Source organism: Chenopodium quinoa, unplaced genomic scaffold (assembly GCF_001683475.1).
Source record: "Chenopodium quinoa cultivar QQ74 unplaced genomic scaffold, ASM168347v1, whole genome shotgun sequence".
NCBI classification, from domain to species: Eukaryota; Viridiplantae; Streptophyta; class Magnoliopsida; order Caryophyllales; family Amaranthaceae; genus Chenopodium; species Chenopodium quinoa.
The window spans coordinates 3,558,939-3,578,137 of NW_018742577.1; the positions used below are offsets into that span (position 1 = coordinate 3,558,939).

Here is a 19,199-nt window from a genome sequence, read left to right on the forward strand (position 1 = left end):
TGTTCAAAAAGATTGTCCCAATGGCCCAAAAAAAAGGCGTGCCTAGTTGGGCTCATATCGATATTTCATAAATGGAGCCCATGCACAACCTGACTCCCGTGTCGTGCCAGTGGGCCACTTTAATTTATATGAAGTTTTAATTTTTGGTAAATTGATTAAAAAATAATTGGGTTTAAATATGAGCTTATGATGGACTCGTGTCGGGGTGAACCTTTTTCGTGCCGTGCCTAACTAGCCTAACCCATTTCTATCTCTAGTTAAGCCTGCTATACATAGCAATTTGAATAAAATCATTTTTATTTTCAATTTTCAACTAGAGCTTTTTAGACGAGAACAAAAATTAAATTAGAATGAGCTCAAAGCCTATAACCATTAACCAATTGACCATTGATGTTATCTAGATTTGACGGTTGAGAATATATGCGGGTCTTTAAACACCTTGGTTCTGCAGTGAAATTGCACCTCTCTATCTCCTCCATTGAAGCGTGCTCTAACTTCTCCATTAAAGCTGCTTCCGAGCTTTATTTCCCTTATTTACTTCCACTTTGAAGCTTTTCACCGTTGCACCTCTCTCTCTCCTCCATTGTAGCTACTCTGAGTTCTCCATTGAAGTGACCCCTGAGCTTTTTCTCTCTCATTGAAGCTGCTTCTGAGGTAAGATGTTTTTTCATTTTTATATTATCAGCGACAATTAATTGCACAATGTGGGATTTAATTTCATGCTATTATTAATTTAATTGTCAGTATAGTCAATTTAGGGTTTTCTAAGGTGGAATATTGAACTATTGGTTGTAATTGCTGATGTTATTTGAGCTTCTAACGAGCGATTTTATTGCCAGTATTTTGTTATTTGCAATTTATGTTCAAATTCTTAAGTGAGAAGATAAGTGGGTGAGAAAATTTAATCAATTAGGATGACAATATTCAACTGTTTGTCATATTGAACTATAATTTCGTTGATGTTGTAGCGAAATTCGAATGTACAAGTATATAGTTCCTTGATTGACTCTTTCACATTTAGTGGGTTAAGTTAAAAATACTCACAATTGATGTTCAAGATAAACTTAAGTAACTTCAACTCTTCATTTTGTTCAATGTACCAATTTTCAGATACCCGACACTCGGTCAAGGGTATGGATTTGTTGCTAGGCACTAGGCAGTTTAATTACATTTATCCTGACATTTCCATCATTTTGAACCACCTATCTTTACTGAAACATGATGAAATGGAGATGGAAGGAGATCAGAAAGTTATGTTAGAGTCTTTAAATGGTTTTGAGATTATAATATTAAAAGGAATCATCAACCTAAAATGTTTGTAAGTGTATTTGTAACTTGCAAAGCACATATAAAAGATAGAACTTGTTCACACATCTCTGAAGTTTTAAGCTTTGATGTGAATTGTATCATTTTTATGTACCCGACATTCATACCCATTTTTTATTAGCATAGATTAAGACTTTGAGGAAGTATAGAAGGTAAAATGTTTCCATTCAGTGTTTAATGATATAGCCTAAGAAAGTTATCTGATGCCATATGATGGGAATCATGGGATATTGTGAAAGATTTTTTTTTTTTTAATTTTTGGAAAGAAGACATTATTTTGACTTAATGATTGTGTATAGTTATCTTACGGGAGGAGATTCTTTAGATAGGGTGAACCAGTCTCTACGACTCTGCCCTTATTTTCCTCTTTGTGATCGAGGATTGTTTATTAGTATTTTATCAAGCTCTTTTCATATTAGTGTATTGTATATTGCTGTTCTTTATTTGCTGGGAGTGGAACAAGATGTACCTTTTATATTTGGACAAGATTGTCAAAAGGGTTAGAAGCTTCCCAAAAAGCTACTTTCTCCAGTTTGGATGCATTTCCCTAATCTGAAAATTTCATATTAATTGCTCATAATCTTTTCCAGTAATTGTCGCTCTTTATCTCTTTCCTCATCACACGAGCCCGTCTTTTTATCTCTCTTTTCACATGGACTCCTTAATTGGTGTGCCTTTTCCCCATGTAGTGATTAATATAAGCAGGGGAAGTATATTTTTGTAATAGTTGCGAATAGGGTTGAGAGCATGCATAGGAATTTCTCATGGGTTTCTTTTGCCAACAAGAAAGTTACACATATTGAAAAAATCTGTACTAAGAGAATTGGGGGTTTAAATTTTAAAAATTTGCACCTTGCCTTATATTATCACAATTGTGAAGCACATTGGGTTTTTGTGTTACACGGGGTACCTCATCAATCAATCAATCAATCAAAGCCTTAATCCCATAAATGGGGTCGGTTAACATGAACCAAATTTGATTATTCAGTGTGGTCATCGACATAAATCTTACTCCTCCATCCCTTACGATCGATCCAATGCTTCATCCTCATGCACATCCATACACTTCATATCCTTCCCAACTCCTTCCAACCAAGTCATTTTCGGTCTCCCTCTCCCTTGTTTAACCCCTCCATGGTCCCACTCTTCCACTCTTCGCACCGGTGCACCCTTGGGTCTCCGTCTTACATGCCCAAACCAACGCAGGCGATTTTCCTTTAGTTTATCTGCAATGCCTGCCACACCCACTTTCTTGCGAATAACCTCATTTCTGATTCTATCTCTTAGAGTGTTCCCACACATCCATCTTAACATGCGCATTTCTGTAACCTCCATCTTTTTAATGTGCTCCTTCTTAGAAGCCCTACATTTTGTACCATAGAGCAACACTGGTCTTATGGCACTCCTGTAGAATTTTCCCTTCAGCCGTAAGGGAATGCTTCGGTCGCATAACACTCCCGGGGCCGCTCTCAATTTAAGCCACCCCGACTTAATCCTTTAGGCCATGTCTTGATCAATGTCACCATTCTTCTGATGATTAACCTTAGATACTTTAAACATTCACTCATGGTCAAATCCTTTCCATCCAAACTCACCACTTCATTGCTTGTCCCCCTTTGAGTACCAAAATAATATACCAAATACTCAGTCTTACTCCGACTTAGCTTAAACCCTCTAAATTCCAACCTTTGCCTCCATTGCTCCAACTTGGCATTAACCCTATCCTTAGTTTCATCCACTAAAACGATATCATCTGCAAACAACATACACCATGGAACCTCATTTTGAATTGGTTTAGTTACTTCATCTAGAACCGTTGCAAAAAGAAAAGGGCTTAATGCAAACCCTTGATGCAATCCGATTGTAATAGGGAAATCTTTTGTCAACCCTCCACATGTCCTCACATTTGTTGACACATCTCGATACATATCCTGAACCAGGTCCACGTACCTTCATGGGATACCTTTCTTCAACATTCCCACCAAAGTACCTCTCTTGGCACCTTGTCATAAGCCTACTCTAAATCAATAAAGACCATATGAAGATCCTTCTTCTTTACCCTATAAAACTCCATCATTTGTCTTATCAAATGGATTGCTTCCATAGTAGATCTCCCCGGCATAAAACCAAACTGGTTATCCGAAATGCTTATGCATGCTCTCAACCTATGTTCAATCACCCTTTCCCACAACTTCATAATGTGGCTCATAAGCTTGATCCTTCGATAGTTAGAACAATCTTGAGCGTCTCATTTGTTTTTATAGACCGAGACCAAGGTGCTCTTCCTCTAGTCTTACGGGATCCTTGTAGCCGTCCATATCTTGTTGAAAAAGTCTGTTAACCAATCAATACCAATCTTACCTAAACACCTCCACACCATCGGTACACCATCAGGGCCAACCGCTTTCTTAGGCTTCATCTTTTTCAGTGCAATCTCCATCTCTACTCTCCTAATCCTCCGCACATACTCCATGTTGATTTCTTCATCACACACGGAGGTATCTCCTATCACAACTCCATTACTTCCATTAAACAATTCATCAAAGTACCCCTTCCACCTATCCTTGATGTCCTCCTCTTGTACTAGGACGATGTGGCAAATAAATCCATGAGATGGATTCAAAGGGGCTATAATAACCTTAAGACTAATACTGTAAAGAGGGGTTTTTTTTATCCAAGGGAGGTTTTTGCACATTCGCTCAGCTACAAGCTATTTTAGAATCGACATGTAAGGTGGAAGGCTTTTAGGCTTATTTGGGATTCTTTCCTTTTTAAATATAGGCTTATGATGTCATATGTGTTTAAATAAGAGTTTCTGACTGGAAGCAGATTTTGGTGGGTATTTAGATTTATTATAGATAGCAGCTTCTGTAATGCTGTCTGCTGTGAATGTGATGAAAAATGTTGGCACATTACACACCTATTCTGTTAGTGTAACTGGTCACTATCATTTTGTCCGTGAAATCAAAGGATGGCTTAAGCAGTTAAGCTTAAATTCTTGGTAGTTGACTTAGAAGCATCTCCAATGTCAAATCTTAGTAAGAAATAGACGTGGAATTAGGTTTAGAAGAAATGTACACTTGTACAGTGTGCTAACAGGAATGGGAAAATTTTCCATATCAGAGTAGTCCTCATATTTTCTTGCAGATATATAACTTAATTTAAAATCCAGTCTTGGATTGAAGGTTGCTTTGTTTCTGTATGAAGAGGAGAATTGTTGGAATGATGTATGATTTAGGGTCTTCAGTTTTTATTGTTCATGTTCAAATTGTTCTTTCAGGGTATTTTAAGATTGATGCAGGTCTCTTTCTGCTGTCAGTGGTTACATACTTAGTTTTGTTGCAATTCTATACCCAATTATCAATTATTAGTATTACTAATGTAAGTCTTCTTTGCTTCTATCGCAGACTCAAATTTTGTTCTATTGATGTTGAAGTTGATGTAATCAATCAGTAAGATGACATCTGTATTGTTTAGAGGGTTGCAAATTCGTCCTCTGTGTATTTATCCATTTTCTCTGTTGACTAAAAAAGCGGGTGTTTTATACTGCACATCTAATAACTTACATACCCAAAGTGTAACAGCACAAGATAAACCAAAGTCACAGTCAAAAGTTGTAGCTCGAAACCACAACAAAACACTTGACAAATTATTGACAGACTATGAAGCAATCATTGGTATAGAAACCCATGTGCAGATGTGATTACAATTATGGTTCAGAACCGAACACCAATATTTGCCCTGTTTGCATGGGCTTGCCTGGTGCCTTACCGGTTTTGAATTCCAAAGTGATTGAGTGTGCAGTGAAACTTGGCCTTGCGCTCAATTGCAAGCTGTCCTTAAATTCAAAGTTTGACAGGAAGCAATATTTTTACTTCAGGAATTGCGCCAATTCAAAGGAATATATTGAGGATATTCGTGGTTGTTATTTTTTGCACTTTTTTCTCAGTGATTATGCCAAGAAAACCATGCCCACTTTCTTATCTTCTTCTGTATCAACTTGTCACTTGTCCACTAATATCCAAAAAAATGCAAGTTTCAATGATAATGTCGTAGAAGCGTGGAAGTGAACCTACTGTAATAGAACAATGACCTACTAAAATGCAATGAACTGATGTATGGGGGAAAGAAACTTTAGGCTTTAGCTTTACAAGTTAGCTATGGGTAGCTTGGGAAAAAAGTTAGGGAGTTAGTTAAGGAAGACATTTATAAACAGAGAAGATTAGGGAGAGGGAAGTCATGTTGAATGTTGATGAGTGTTTTGCACTTTTGCTTATCTCTTAGGTAGTTGATTGGGAGAGAATCAAGCCTCTCGAATGCATTGATATCCTTCTTATTGCTGTATTCCAGTCGGTCATCAATCAGATCATCTTCTTATTCCTTACTTATCATATTCAACTCTACATTCAGTCCATAGCTATGATAATTCATAGCATATTAGTCCTGCTGAGGTAGGGTTTTCTAACCGACAAAAAAAAAAAAAAAAAGTGATAAATCTAATTGGTGATGGGATAATAGATGGGATAGTGAGTTAGTGACAGACAACATACTGATTACCACTTTGATTCAATGGTCCTGTTATTTCCTTTAACTTTTCCAAGTTTGCTAAGTTTAAGGGACGTGAAATTAATGAATTCTAAGATTTCTAACCGAATCTTACCAGGATTTGTATTAGTTGCCTTTGGGCTTTACTCTTACTTTAAGCATATTGATTCTCAAAGTTCTTAATTTTGTCTCTTAAGTATGATGTTATTGTGCCCTTTCTGTGGCAAGGAGAGATTAACTGTTCCTTTTTGATAAGAATAAGACTGAATATTAGCCTCAATTAGTGTTGCCTTTTTGGTTATCTCTGATGTTACTCTTATATGCTTTGTATGCCATGTTACTCTTATCTGCTTTGTATGGCGTTACACTTAGGCCGTTTATTGTACTGTAGATACTATTTGAGCTTATAGCCAAAGGAGGAACTGTCAAGGGTCTCATCAAGGAAAAGAATTTGGTCCAGGTAAATAGTTTTGCTTATATGTATAATTTTATTTTGAAATATGTTTTTTCTCTTGATCCTTTTGTTTTTTTTTAAAAAAAATTTCATGATGTCTTGGGGGGAGGGTGGGGAGATGATTTTGGAGGTTATGCATTGCATTGTCAGACTGTTCCAGACTGTTCGTTTCTGTGATATGAAACACATTAATCTGGTTTCTTGGTAATTTCATGTTTCCAAGAATTTTATTTTAATCTTACCCTATTGACATTAGAAATTGAGAACTTTGCTTGCCATTTTGATTGCGTACTTCAGTGCATTATCTGATCTTATTACCCTTTGCATATCTTGTGCCACTAGAAAATTGGAAATCCGAAAATGTAGTTTATGAATATGAGCTAATATATGACTGATGTGGTTAGCCAAGCTGCTGGAAAGTTGATCTTTTGAGATTCTGGCTTGATTTGCCTTTACATATTATGTCCTTGAGTTGGTCAATTTGCGTGAAAAGTTACACAAAGTTCTAGCATAAGACTGATATATTGTATTAAGATGAATCAAAAGTATCATAGCCAGCTCGCCAAATGAATATTATCCTATCATTCCTATGTCTTGAGTAAAAGCCACCCCCATCTATTATACTTTGACAGTAATTAGGTCCCCCAGTAAATAGCATCCTTATATGTCAACCAGTGTATACACCAACTGTATCATATTGCTTATGATCTGCCCAACACTCTCACAAAAGGGGGAAAATCCAAGAGACGAGTCTCTGGTACTGCTGCTAGATTCACTAATTCAGTGCTCTGTTATATTAAGAGTTAGTCCAAGAATACTGACTAGAATGCTAGTCTCTACAATTCTGCTTGTCATAAACTTAACAAAATAACTTGCTATGATTTACTTCTTGCCTTGATGAACTTGCAGATTACAAATCCAGCTGAGATAGAGCAAATGATTGATAAAGTGCTTGCAGAAAACCCAAAGCAAGTTGAACAATATCGTGGAGGCAAAACAAAGCTGCAAGGTTTCTTTGCTGGCCAGGTATATCATCTTGTGTATTTGATGAAATCTTTATCCTGTTTTTTTAATCATTGTATGGTATTACGTACATTATGAACATTTGGGCTTTGTAAAAACTAGAAGTTCTGGATGTGTAGGTGATGAAAGAATCTTTAACCTTGAAAGTTTATTGTTACCTTTTTAGATTTTGGTTCTTGTAAAATTGAACAATAAGTCATTCAATTTAAACCAATATATATTGAAGAAATTTCACTTTTGCTCCAGCAAACTTGAGGTATCATAGTTTCTAACTACACTAGATTCAGTTGATGACACGCTAGATCTTCATCTGAGTGTTATAGTCACTATTATATTAGGAGAATTATGGATTGTTTTCAGGTTCTATAAGCTCAAAATCAGTTACGAAGTATGATTAGTGGTTAATTACTTAATTATATGATACTCCATTATAGCATGATAAAATGCTCCATTAGACAGTCCTTGACAAAATTAGATACTAATAAGCAACTTTCTACACCAGAATTTGAGCTCATTTCATAGTCGCTTTAAAAATTACTTTGGTTATCAACTGGCTTGCAAAATGTTAAGAAAAAGAAGCATAAATTTAGCTTCTTAACTTACAATAAACTTTTTCATTCTAAGATGCTCATGACAGATACTCCGTACTATCATGCTTGCACATTTGATGCTAGTCTTAAATTGAAATAAATAAAGCAATGCAATTAAATAGAACGATCACATTCCCTACCATATCTCACCCAATTAACATAAAGTATACAGTATTATATCTTCATTGTAATTCATACGAAGTATTAAACAATATTGTATTACGATGTAGTAATGTCATCCCCAACTCATTAGGTGGTAGGCCACGAGATGAATGTAAAATGGAGTGGTTTTTTTTAAGAAAAAATATATACTTGTTTTTATTTTATCATTAGTTTATTTTATTTACACATTATTATTCCGTATTATTTAGGGATGAGCAAAATTATCCGAAAAATCGGAAAATTCGAAAATTTGAACCGTAACCGATCCGAAAATTAGGGTATCCGATCTGATAACCATAATGGTTCGGGTATCCGATCCGATAATTTCTTATCGGGTACGGTTATTGGGTATCATTTTAAAATTAACGGTTATCCGATCTGATAAGCAAATTTTTCAATTTTTTTCCTACTTAAATCTATTTATCCAAAATCTGAACTCTTACTTTACTTCATAATCACTTCATAATTTGAATGATTAGTAATATTATTAGTAATGTGGTCAAGATCATATGGTATTATTGTTAAATGATATCATAATAACTAAATTATAAAGTCTAAATTTTCATTATTGGATATCATATTAGGTACCTGATAACCGATTCGAAAATCCGGGTATCCGAAGTTTAGGTACGCGAACTTATTGGTTCGGTTCATTGATATCATTTTTAGTGTTATTGGTTATCGGTTACCTAAACCGATAATGTTAACGGTACGGATACCCGAACCATGCTCACCCCTTATTATATACACCTTATCTTTTTATTTGTCCTATAATTCTCTGATTATGGATTCTTCTTACAACCATTAACGAGTGTATGATCTATAAACCCCAAAACCAGATTTATTTACACTATTGAAATAGGAGCGTATTAAAACTTTAGGTCCAAAACAGTGATCAGCTTCAATTACCAGGAGCAAGGCAGGTAATTTATCACAGTAATTTCTTACAATAAATGAACCCCTCCATCCTCTCCCTAAGAAAAAATAATTTCTTTTTACATAAAAATAAAAATAAAAAATGCAAGAAATAAATACTACACCTCTCTAAAAAATAGTTGAAGCAAGTCAGAAACAAAATTAAAAGCAGCCCAGCTGAGGCATTCTTTTGCTCTGACTTTGACCAATAATCTTACCATCTTTGCAATCTGTAGCTTACTTTCAGGTATTTTTTTGGTCCAATTTTATTTTTATCTTACCATTTTTTTGTAAGATTATATCTTTATAGCTTACTTCAATTCCAACCAACACCTTTATCTGGGGTTGTTTAATTTCACTTTTTCTTTGATTGGGTATCTTCTGTTTTCTTCATATTTACTCAATTTGGTAAGATTTACAGATCGTTTGATAGTCATTGTGAAACTGTTACTAAATTTGTACACATTATTGTCAGCACTTTGGAATTCAGAATGGAACAAATAGAGTTGGGTAAAAGGAGGCGTCCGATGCATGAACAGACCGAAGGTGAATTCGACGTGGAACAAGAAATTGTAAGTTTGTAAAAGTTTAATTGAAAATTTAATTTTTGAATATGGAAATTATAATCATGAATTTTAAATTACATTAAAGGTACCAAAGATTAAATGTTAGAATGAGAAGTTGGAATTGAAGTTATAATTGTGAAATGTAATTTTGAATTTTACCTGGTATTTGTAATTGCAGATTGGACCAAGTGGAAATGGGATTGTTCACAACACAATTGATTTACTTCCTGGACTATTTCCGGTAATGCTATCTGTTTTTTGAGTTCAACCGCACTATATTTTGGGTAGTTGTGTTACAAAACAAGCTGACGTAGTTGATGAATTGTAGGATAACTGTTGAGATAAAGTCTAATCTAAGAGGATATGCTGATGCTGATTATGCTCAACTGAAAGTCTAGATGACTACTACAAAAGGGGGGTGAGTTGTAGTATAGGTAAAATAATGAACTTTTTGCGGAATTTAAATTAAGTAAAAACAGTAGAGAGACATGATATGAGTGTTTCTAAATTTCCACTATGTAAATTAAACTCTTTTATTAGTGAATAAAAATCCGTAACAAGTTCCACAAGAGCGGAACTTGTTCCCAACTCTCTCAGAAATTTCAACTATGAAATATCCTTCACCTCACATATTACAACTCTTACAATCCCCAAGATCTTAATTACAACAAGTAATACAAGACCTAATGCACTTAATATAAGAAGTATGGAACTCTCTTCTCGTTATTACTCACTGGAATATTATGCTCAAGAAAAATTGCTGAGATAGATTACATGGGTATTTATAGAGAGTAAGCTTAGTCATTAACCTCCCACTATAATCACGTACACATGTCAACACCCCACTAACATATTGTGGAGTAATCGTGACAAATGGTGATTATGATGGAGGTTTCCTAGCCTTACTCAAGAATCCACTATCTCAACAACTTGCTAGATATTAGCTTTGAGAAAACCATATAAAGAGAACAATAAAACCGTTTGTTGACTTCTTCAAAATAATATTTTTTAGAAGATAATTTGTTAAAAAGATATTTATGAAATACTTTATTTAAATACTAAGATAAAGAAGATAATTAAACTAAAAGGATAATAATACAATTCTATTTATTTAATTATTGAAACAGTAGAAAAGATATTTTTGTTTCAAAAGATAATATCCGATTTTATTTAAACAGTAGACTAATATAAAATATCCTTTTACAAACTTATTAAAAACAGTTTTATCATAATTCTCAAAAACAATTTTTATATTCCAGTTTAACGTTGTTTATTTTTATCTTAATAACGTGCCTCATTGAGTTCCATAACAACTTATATTGTAGGTGCTTACAATTAATCTAAAATGAGAAATTGCACGAGGTGTTTTCATGAATGCTGCTCCACATTCTTTAGTTTGTGTTCCTACTCCGGAACGGATTTTGTTGCTTGAACCTTTTATTCACCAAAGACTTAAAACACTCATTAGTCAAGTTTGTCAGATTGTCCATCAAAACCAAAAGGGTCAACAATATTCCCCCTTTTTGATGATGACAAACACTGACAAACTTAGGCAAATAAAAATCGTTCAGGCATGCAAAAGAAAACTTAAAAACATAAAAACACTTAAAAAACTAAAACTTTATTAACTTAAACAGAACTAAAAAAAACTTAAACTTATTGTCTAACTGAAAAAAATAACTTATTAACTTGAATAACTTATTAACTTGAACCTTAGCAAAAACACTTGAAGAAATATACCTCATGAGATTTGTTTAGCCCAGCAACACTTTAGCCTCCATGAAGTTTGTCATTTTCCCCCTTTTGGCATTATCAAAAGATCAAAAGAACAGTATGCTATACTCCCACTACGCTACGGAGGGGGTAGTAAGCTCAAATATAGCAAAGTGAAGGCAAGCTAGGTACCAAGCAATCCACATTACGCATATCATCAAGCATTAATCATAAAGAGCCAAGTTCCGTAGGAAAATAGAAAGTAAAGATATTAAAACATTCAACAGAAGGTTTAGTTAAAAATAGTACAAACCAAAATAAAATGAAATAGTTCAAAGTTTTAATGAGCAATCAATTTGAAAGTGCTAAGAGGCAGGGTGAGCTGGGGAATCCTCCTTCTCTTCAACATCCTCAAAAGCAACTTTGTGAATCGTCTTAAGGATTTCCTTGTGACTTTTGGTAATTTTAGCCTCAGCAGCAAGACAGTTATCTTGTGCTTCGATCATGGTTTTCACCCGCTCTTGAATTTTATCACCCATAGTCTTCACCATTCAAGCCATGTCATCCAACTTTGCCATCACCGTTGCAGATAATTTGGCAAGATCTGCCTTCACGTGCAGAATTTCAAAAACAGGAGCACTTGTTCCAGCAAAGGCAGCAAAGCCTTTGGCTGTGATGGAGGAGGAGGCTGGATAGGAGAAGGCTGTTTTGGTGGTGGTGGATCGGGAACAGAGGAGGGTTACGTTTCAAAAGGAACATGGGTAGGAGTAAAATCCGGATCAGAATGGTCAAAGGAGCTAGTACTTTTGATAGGCTTAGGATTCGGGAAAGGTTGTTTTGACAAAAGATCTTTTACTCCTTCTAAGTTCCCCCTTAAACACAGGAATAAAAATATCCTCCTCTTCACTCTCGGTATCCTTTAAAAATAGCCTTTTTCAACATTATCCTTTAAAAATTTTATCTTTTTATTTTTGGTTCAAAGATTTTAAGTGCAATCAACTAAATTCATCTCCCATATTCAACCGTCACTTAACCCCCACTCAAAATACACTTCCCAATTCACCTTTTACTTTCTCCTCATCAATACTCTACCTTCATCCATCACTTCAACCCAATTACTCTCAAACCGTCATCTCTCTCTCTCTTTCCTCCATTACCCATTCATCTTCCTCCCTAATACCAAAGATGAAAACCAACCTCAACACAAAGCCGACACCAAAACCCTCCATCTCTCACAAAACTCAACCAGAATCCATGGAGAATGAACCAGTTTCGATTGCCGTAATCCACCCTTTCGCTCCACCAAAACGAAAAGCGGCAACCACAGAAGGAGGCAGTCAGAAAAGACAAAAGGCATCCTCAACCCCTAACTGGAACTACACTCTCGGTTTTCACATCAATTACGATTGGTGTGCTGTTTGTAAGTTCTCCGAATTTTTGAGATTAATTGAATATCAACAATGGGTGTACTTGTTCCATAAATGTTCAATTTCTCCTGTTTACCAAAACCTTTTGGTTGAATTCAAAGACACATTTAAACATGAGAATGGAGTGTGTTCAGCCATTGTAAAAGGAAAGAAAATTAATTTTGATGCACAATATTTGGCTGATTTGTTCCAAGTTCTCAATTCCGGTCAGAGTTCCTATCTTAAACATAAACAAACTATTCATGTAGGAACCACCAATGATTCGAAAATTGTGAAGTGTTTATAGGAGGAAATCTGAGGGTAGTCACCTCAAATCATAGTGTTTTATCTCCTCTCCACAAACTCCTCTTCACCTTCACTTGGAGGGGAATTCTTCCACGACTACAAAAACGTAGCACCGTTTCCCTTCTGGATGCTACGATCAATTATTGCCTAGCCAAGGAAATCCAAATCAACTTCCCTAAATTGATGATTAAGCATCTCGTGTACTATGCTGACAAAAATACTATTCCCTACGGCCCTCTTTTCACTGTCTTGTTTCAATCTTTTGGCATAAGCATGGAGTCTGATACTCCTACCTACCTCAAACCGAAAAATATTCTCTGTGAACAATCTCTACTTAGGCTAGGAATGGAAATAGAGGGAGGGAAAATTCAGTTTATCTCTCGTACAAAAGCTGGGAAACATAAAATCAAAATTGAAGGGAGAGAAAAGAAGGGGAAGGGAAAGGTTGAAAAGTGTGCTGACACTGTCCTTGAGAGTGAGAGAGATAGTAGTGAGGGAGATAGCAGTAAAGACAAAAGTGAGGAAATACAATATGAGGGGGAAGAAAAGAAGGAAGAAATAAAATCTGAGGGAGAAGACACGAAGGAGGAAACACATTATGAGGGGGAAACCATCCAGTTCGGATACCGAGAGTGAAGAGGAGGATATTTTTATTCCTGTGTTTAAGGGGGAACTTAGATGGAGTAAAAGATCTTTTGTCAAACAACCTTTTCGGACTCCTGAGCCTATCAGAGTACTAGCTCCTTTGACCATTCTGATCCAGATTTTACTCCTACCCATGTTCCTTTTGAAACGGAACCCTCCTCTGTTCCCGATCCACCACCACCAAAACAGCCTTCTCCTATCCAGCCTCCTCCTCCATCACAGCCAAAGGTTTTGCTGCCTTTGCTGGAACAAGTGCTCCTGTTTTTTGAAATTCTGCACGTGAAGGCAGATCTTGCCAAATTATCTACTACAGTGATGGCAAAGTTGGATGACATGGCTCGAATGGTGAAGACTATGGGTGATAAAATTCAAGAGCAGGTGAAAACCATGATCGAAGCACAAGATAACTGTCTTGCAGCTGTTGAGGCTAAAATTACAGTAAGTCACAAGGAAATCCTTGAGACGATTCACAAAGTTGCTTTTGAGGATGTTGAAGAGAAGGAGGATTCCCCAGCTCACCCTGCCTCTTAGCACTTTCAAATTGATTGCTCATTAAAACTTTGAACTATTTCATTTTATTTTGGTTTGTACTATTTTTAACTAAACCTTCTGTTGAATGTTTTTAATATCTTTACTTTCTATTTTCCTCCGGCACTTGGCTCTTTATGATTAATGCTTGATGATATGCTGTAATGTGGATTGCTTGGTGCCTAGCTTGCCTTCACTTTGCTATATTTGAGCTTACTACCCCCTCCGTAGCGTAGTGAGAGTATAGCATTGTTCTTTTGTTCTTTTGATAATGCCAAAAGGGGGAAAAGGACAAACTTCATGGAGGCTAAAGTGTTGTTGGGCTAAACAAATCTCATGAGGTATATTTCTTCAAGTGTTTTTGCTAAGTTTCAAGTTAATAAGTTATTCAAGTCAATAAGTTTTTTAAGTCTTCAGTAAGACAATAAGTTTAAGTTTTTTGTTTAAGTTTTTTAAGTTAATAAAGTTTTAGTCATTTAAGTGTTTTTACATTTTTAAGTTTTCTTTTGTATGCCTGGACGATTTTTATTTGCCTAAATTTGTTAGTGTTTGTCATCATCAAAAAGAGGGGATATTGTTGACCCTTTTGGTTTTGATGGATAAACTGACAAGCTTGACTAATGAGTGTTTTAAGTCTTTGGTGAATGAAAGGTTCAAGCAACAAAGTCCATTCCGGAGTAGGAACACAAACTAAAGAATGTGGAGCCGCATTTATGAAAACACCTCGTGCAATTTCTCATTCTAGATTATTTGTAAGCACTTACAATTTAAGTTGTTATGTAACTTAGTGAGACACGTTATTAAGATTAAAATAAACAACGTTAAAATGGAGTATAAAAATTGTTTTTGAGAATTATGATAAAACTGTTTGTAATAAGTTTGTAAAAAGGATATTTTATATTAGTTTACTGTTTTAATAAAATCGGATATTATTGTTTTATAAATAAATTAATAAAATTAATTTATTATCTTTTGAAACAAAAATATCTTTTCTACTGTTTCACTAATTAAATAAATAGAATTTTATTATTATCCTTTTAGTTTAATTATCTTCTTATCTTAGTATTTAAATAAAGTATTTTATAAATATCTTTTTAACAAATTATCTTCTTAATAAATATTATTTTGAAGAAGTCAACAAACGGTTTTATTGTTCTCTTTATACGGTTTTCTCAAAGCTAATATCTAGCAAGTTGTTGAGATAGTGGATTGTTGAGCAAGGCTAGGAAACCTCCATCATAATCACCATCTGTCACGATTACTCCACAATATGTTAGTGGGGTGTTGACATGTGTACGTGATTATAGTGGGAGGTTAATGACTAAGCCTTCTCTATAAATACCCATGCAATCTATCTAAGCATAGTACACTTTCTTGAGCATAATATTCCAGTGAGTAATAACGAGAAGAGAGTTCCATACTTCTTATATTAAGTGCACTAGGTCTTGTATTACTTGATGTAATTAAGATCTCGGGGATTGTGAGAGTTGTAATATGTGAGGTGAAGGAAATTTCATAGTCGAAATTTCTGAGAGAGTTGGGAACAAGTTCTGCTCTTGTGGAACTTGTTACGGGTTTATTATTCACTTGTAAAAGAGTTAATTTACATAGTGGAAATTCAGAAAAACCCATATCATGTCTCTCTACTGTTTTTACTTAGTTTAAATTCCGCAAAAAGTTCATTATTTCATCTATACTACAATTCACCCCCCCCTCTTGTAGTAGCCATCTAGACTTTCAATAACTCGCTAAGTGTGGGTGGTTATGTGAAAGCAAGAGGGCAAGTGATTAATCAATATTCTGTTGCAATGCGCAGAGTGAGTTACATGTTTTGAGTGTAAATATTTAGATGGAGTTTATGTATTTTTTGTTTGTGTAAATGTACCCTAATGTATCCATTTTTTATGTCTTTAATCAATGGCAGCCCCCTAATATGAACTGTCGGGTTGAGTCATTTGGAAGAATATGCCAGAAATTTGATGAAAGGAGGACAAGATGGGTATGTGAGATGGGATTTGGTGGACTACTACATTTGGCTTCCCATATGCATCTTCCCCGACAGTTAGCTTACTGGATAATGACGCGTATTGATCCAATTAATAGGTGGTTAATTGGTACAAATGATCAGTTGTTTCAGTTTTCTAAGAACCAAGTGCATTGGATTTTAGGAATCCCCCTTGGGGGAAAAAAAGTTCCTACAAACAAGCAATTGTTCGGGGAAGTTCGTTTGAAGGTGCAAACAATATTATTAAAATATGGAAGATCATGGGACACCAAACCAACAATGTGGTCGGACATACACTTCAGTTGGCATTCCTCTTACACTACAGATGATGGATAGATTGGAGGGACATTTTGAGGCGCATGAGGAAGAAGAATTCAAAACGTTATTCCTAATCATTGCCCTTCAAATGATATTATGCCCTAGACTGGCATCTGACTTGTTACCGGCGTTGAGTTGTTCTATGGATTGCACAAACTATGATTGGTGTGAACTGGTTTTGTCAAAATTCATAGAGAGTGTGTCAAGTTTTGCACTGACGTTTTTATGCAAATGGGTTTGCCGGTGGATGCGGTGGATGTGCAATATTTGTTGTAGTGAGTATCTAATTTCTTTGGTAGTGATTATGATATCTTCAAAAATGTTGTGAATACACTTTGATCTTTCCTATATGTAACAGCATTATTGCCCTTCATTGCAGATATTCTATCTGGATCGCCTTGATTTGGGTCCTAATGAATGGGATATATATCCTCGAGTTAAGGCATGGAGCATGGCGCGCATTGGATATGCAGGAAAGCTAGACCGAACTATATCTGGTGACTATGGAAAAATCGGGGTAAATATAGTGAATTACCATGTTTTATAATATCTCAATTTTATCGTCTCTTGTCACACCTATTTTCATTATAATTTTGAAGTTGATAGATGTTGCATATGGCGAAAGACACTCTAAGGTAGCTAGGGACACATTTGGACCCCTGGAATCTCCAATGTATAACGTGAGTGTTGTTATGACTAGAACTATTGATGAGCTTCATCAGTACCAATATTTTTATACTTGTTGAAATGCTATGTAGGATGTTTCTGAGCTTCTTGTCGGTAGAACTAGAGGTAGGCGTAGACGTCCGGACTTATTTGCTTTACGATGGGGTACGAAGCAAGTATATGAAGATACTACCACCCCCCTATACAATGAAAAATCCACCAGCACTGATGGTGTGTTGAAAATTCAGCAACCAGTTGATTTATAATGAAACACTTTGGTTAACATGTAGTACTATTTATGCACTTTTTATCATACAACTTAATATTGTACTTTCATTTCAATACAATCATTAAGACCTGGTATTGTGAACTATGAAATCGTTGTGTGAGTTTTACATAAACTGTGTTTGAATGTCATGGTTTTAAAGTGACCTTGCCATTGGTTATAGATCAAAGGGGAGTGAGATAGAGATCAATATATCTTATGATTAGCAAGAGTTTTGAGAGCATGCACCATGTACGTAATGGTAAATCTAATTTATAGCTAAATATTATTTATATACCAGTTGATCTGAAGATTTAAAAAAAGTAATGGATTTTGTGACCAACTTTCCATGTTGCATAGATGTCAATCATGTCATCAGGACACTCATAAAAGAACTTGCTTTGTACGCATTTTTACTCTAGTTTTATTTTATTTTATTTTATTTATTTATTTTTATTATTTTATTTATTTTTTTGGGATTAAATGTGATTATTTTTAAAAACAACTTTATATACTCGTAATTTCATAAGAAGCTTCTTAATATTTATATTTCATGTTATTTTTCTGTACCACAAATTTATAGTTGTTATTAAAAGAATTATTGATTCGTAATGTAGTGAAAAAAGGCAAAGGAAAATCAGTATTTAGTTGTCTCTTTATTTGTATTATAGGACATTTTTGTTATTCCAGGATGAATTAATGTAATTATTAAACCACACTCAAACACGTCTTCCGGAAACTGGACATCAAGTTAGGTTTGATATACATAGAGTCATACAGATATGGAAAACAAAATGGCTATTCCGTATATGTCTTGTTTTTATTTTATTGTTTATTACTTCCTCCGTTCTTTTTTACTTGATTCGCTTTGACTTTTACACTACTCACCACTCCTCTTTTGACAGTTTTTTTTTTTTTTTTTTTTTTTATAATAGGTAAGGAAAAACATATTCATGTGAGATCTTTTTAAATTCGTCTCAATAAGTACTATCATAGTATATAACTTTTATAATTTTTACTTATGGAAAAGTAAAGTTATTGATTGTTAAAGTTTTGCATTGGCAAGCGTGATAAAAGAAACAGGTCAAGTAAAAAAAAACAGAGGAAATATTTCATATATGCATTTTTTTTTTCTTTTATTACCAACATTAAGGACAATTATTTTTTTCTTATAAAAATGATGAAGGTAAAAAAAATTACCCACTTATTTATATATGTCTTTTATTTTCTATTTTTTCTTACACTTATGTTTGTAAGTCGTATTTTTCAATTTTCGTCATCATCAATATTAAACTTTTATAAGTCTAATGTTAGTACTCCCTTCGTTTCTTTGGTTTTCCGGCTTTTTCCATATTAGGTAGCTACTACCCTCATAGTTTCATTAAATTGCGCGTATTCATGTACAATAAAGCATCCAATGGAGATGATCTAATAATCGTTTTACTTACCTCGTTGTACTCATTTAAGGTTATCGCACGGGTTAATAATTTTGTATATAATATTTAAATGTAAAAATGATCTAAGTTTAATTTATAGTATACTTTAAATAGTTAAATCGGATTTATATTGCGTATACATTATATTACTGGTACGAAAAATTATAGAATTTAAATTGTTAATTCGGATTTATATATGTACGAACAATTATATGGTTCATAATTCTGATTAAATCTATATATAAAAAATTATAATAATCAAAGATAGACAATACAATTGCTCCATTCCGATCCACCCTTTTGTACCATAATGTAACGTGGTTCATTATA

At 34.5% G+C, this 19,199-nt stretch overlaps 1 long non-coding RNA gene across 3 annotated transcripts; it reads left to right on the plus strand.

Annotated features, from left to right (window-relative positions):
• The first annotated feature begins 367 nt into the window (after positions 1–367).
• Positions 368–18,308, plus strand: LOC110721012. 3 transcript variants are annotated; one of them, XR_002511384.1, is made up of 10 exons: positions 368–654; positions 4,734–4,778; positions 6,263–6,331; positions 7,235–7,351; positions 9,491–9,587; positions 9,760–9,822; positions 16,104–16,777; positions 16,882–17,019; positions 17,102–17,182; positions 17,261–18,308. It is a non-coding gene; the product is annotated as an uncharacterized LOC110721012 (long non-coding RNA). The 3 variants fall into 3 exon arrangements; XR_002511385.1 differs by lacking the exon at positions 4,734–4,778 and having other exon boundaries at positions 17,109–17,182; XR_002511383.1 differs by lacking the exon at positions 4,734–4,778 and having other exon boundaries at positions 369–654.
• Positions 18,309–19,199: the final 891 nt, after the last annotated feature.